The following is a 3,554-nucleotide window of genomic DNA, read 5'->3' as shown; positions in this document are numbered from 1 at the left end:
AGGGATGTGACACACGCGCACGCTCATATGATGGGCACCAAAGGACAGCAACATAACCACACAAGCAAATTAAATCAATCATAGCAATTCATCAACCACCAATAGGACAACGAAAATCTACTCAGACATCCTTGAGCACCATGTTCAAGTAGAGGGTACAGCGGGTTGCGGGAGAGTGGACAGCTGAATAATATGAAGCATAAAGCACCATGTTCAAGTAGAGGGTACATCGGGTTGCAGGAGAGTGGACCACTGAATATAGATGGGGGAAGGTGATGGAGATGTTGGTGAAGATGATGGAGGTGTTGGTGAAGATCGCGGTGATGATGATGGCCCCCGGCGGTGTTCCGGCGCCACCGGAAGCAAGGGGGAGAGGGCCCCCCTTCTTCTTCTTCTTCTTCCTTGACCTCCTCCCTAGATGGGAGAAGGGTTTCCCCTATGGTCCTTGGCTCCCATGGCGTGGGAGGGGCAAGAGCCCCTCCGAGATCGGATCTATCTCTCTGTTTCTGCGTTCTGGAATTCTGCCCTGGCACCGTTTCCTTTATATCTGGAGATACGTAACTCCGATTGGATTGAAACCTTTGCCCAGATCGTTTTCCAAAAATTAGCTTTCTTGCGGCCAAAGAAGGGCATCAACCGCCTTATAGGTGGCCCACGAGATAGGGAGCGCCCCCCTGGAGTGGTGGCGTGGGCCACTCTCATGGCCACCTCGGGCACCGTTTCACGTTGATTCTTCCACCCAAAAATCACAAATATTCCAAAATAATTCTCCGCCCGTTTTTATCCCGTTTGGACTCCGTTTGATATTTGGTTTCTGTGAAACATAAAACATGCAACAGACTGGAACTGGCACTGGGCACTGGATCAATATGTTAGTCCCAAAAAATAGTATAAAAAGTTGCCAAAAGTATATAAAAGTTGAATAATATTGGCATGGAACAATCAAAAATTATAGATACGACGGAGACGTATCAAGGGCCCTCGACCCTATGTGGGAGCCACATATGCCTCCGTGTATCTCTGCCAACAGCTCCAGTCCTTCCTCCCAGGGGACGCACATCAATTTCACGCCATTCGGTCTTTTTCTATACAGGACGTCGTCGACGAACTAGTACAAGGCAAACCGACGGGCTACTTTTTCCTCTTCTTCCTGCTCCTCAGGAAGTTCCCTTGTCTGGAGGAAACGGACGGTATGCTGTGCCCATGCCAGAGCCTGGGGCTCGACGGCAAGGAGCAAAGGCATTTCTTCTGCGATGGGAGTGGTCGTCTCTATGGCTGTTGATTGACGCCCTACCGGAGTCGGTTGCTCCTTGGCAGACTCAGTATCCACGACAACATCCTTGCCGGCTGCCCTAGGGGGCTCGGCAGGAAAGTAGTTGTCGGGGCCTGATTTCCTCCGCTTGTTCTGCTCTATTGATGGTTCAACGGATGGCTGAGTTAACCGAAGCACAAAGGTACCTGGTTCCACAGGTAGCTTGAACGCAGCGCGCTTCGACAGGTAATCGGCGATGTCGTTCTCCACTCGGGGAACGTGCTCCGCTTTTATACCATCAAAGTGCTCCTCCAGCTTCCTCACCTCATCTACATAGGCCTTCATCAACGGGCTCTGGTAATCTTTGTTGATTTGCCTGACGACAAGCTGTGAATCCCCCCTGACGATGAGCTTCTTGACCCCGAGGTCTGCCGCGATCCTGAGCCCGGCAAGCAACCCTTCGTACTCAGCAGTGGTTTTTGTGGACATCTCCCTGGAAAAGTGCATCTGGATCACATACTTGAGGTGCTCTCCGGTGGGAGCGACAAGCAGCACACCAGCACCAGCGCCTTGCAGCGAGAAAGCCCCGTCAAAGTACATGATCCATTTGTGACTTGCTTCCTTGCCGGGGAGAGTGGCCTCCTGGATTTCCTTGTCAGGCGTTGAGGTCCATTCTGCAATGAACCCCGCCAAGACTCTGCTCTGGATTGTCGAAGTACTTTCAAACTTCAACCCAAAGCTTGATAACTCCAAGGCCCACTCCACAATTCTTCCGGTTGTGTCTGGGTTATGCAGTATCCGTTGCAACGGGAGGCGGTGACGACAGTGATCTTGTGGGCTTGGAAGTAATGACGCAGCTTCCTTGAGGCCATAAGGACGCCGAAGAGCAATTTCTGCAGACCTGAGTACCTTGACCTAGCCCGCTACAAGAGGAGCTGACAAAGTAAACCAGGTGCTGCATCATCTTCTTCTTCTACACCACTTCACTTGGCTGCGCGGGCCCTGTCCCGATGGCGTCATACTCTGCCAGGGGACTTGCCTTGCCGGCACCAGGCCCTGCCGGGGGAATCTCTAACTTGCCATCCGCCGGTCCTGCCGTTGCCATTGCCTCTTTGTTGACCTCCCTCCGCGCCACTAGTGCGGCGCCGACCACTTGATTCATTGCCGCCAGATACAGCAACAACGGCTCTTGTGGTTTAGGCGCAACCAATATTGGCTTAGAGGAAAGGTATTTCTTCAGATCTTGTAACGCTGCCTCGGCCTCTGGGGTCCACCCCATTGGGCCCGCCTTCTTCAAGATCTTGAAAAAGGGAAGGGCACGCTCATCGGACTTGGAGATAAATCTGCTCATGGCGGCAACGCAGCCAGTGAGCCTCAAGTCAAAAAAATGCAGCCAGTGAGCCGGTGCACATCCTTGATCCGCTTGGGTGCCTCAATCTGCTCAATAGCCTTGATCTTGTCTGGGTTTGCCTCGATCCCACGCTGCGATACAAAGAACCCGAGAAGTTTTCCAGACGGAACACCAAAGACACACTTCTCAGGGTTCAACTCGAGGTTGATCTTGCGTAGGTTGGCAAACGTCTCTTCTAAGTCTTGTACAAGGGTCACCTTGTCCTTGGTTTTGACCACTACGTCATCCATATAAGCTTCCATATTTCTATGTAGCTGGGGCTCAAAACCAATTTGGACCGCCCTTGCGAATGTTGAGCCAGCACTCTTCAACCCGAAAGGCATCCGTAAAAAGCAATATGTACCACATGGGGTGATGAATGTTGTCTTCTCTTCGTCTTCCTTTGTCATGAGGATCTAGTGGTAGCCCGAGTAGGCATCGAGGAATGATAACAGATCGCACCCGGCCGTGGAGTCAACAATTTGGTCAATGCGCGGCAACAAGAAGGGGTCCTTAGGACAAGCCTTATTGATATCTGTGTAATCAATACACAACCTCCACTTCCCATACGCCTTGCGCACCACCACCGGATTGGCCAACCACGTCGGGTGGAGCACTCCTCTCACCAAGCCCGCCGCTTCCAATTTCCTGATCTCCTCTGCGGTGAACTCCTGCCGTTCCAATGCTTGCTTCCTAACCTTCTGCTTGAGCGCGAGCGAAACACCCACTTGGCCGGTTGGCGGCAATCCGGCTTGGCCTGTTGGTGAGCAGCCGGTCGTGCGGCTAACTTAGTTGACGAGCGTCGGGCCGGGTTGGTCGACCCAATGGCTTTGACTTAGTGTATGAATCATAGGGGAGCTTTAGCCCGTTGTGCTTTCCCGTCGTTAGCCAGAGCTGGATCTGCGGTTTTAG

Source organism: Triticum dicoccoides, chromosome 3B (assembly GCF_002162155.2).
Source record: "Triticum dicoccoides isolate Atlit2015 ecotype Zavitan chromosome 3B, WEW_v2.0, whole genome shotgun sequence".
Taxonomy (NCBI): Eukaryota; Viridiplantae; Streptophyta; class Magnoliopsida; order Poales; family Poaceae; genus Triticum; species Triticum dicoccoides.
Note: the sequence above shows the minus strand (reverse complement) of the source record.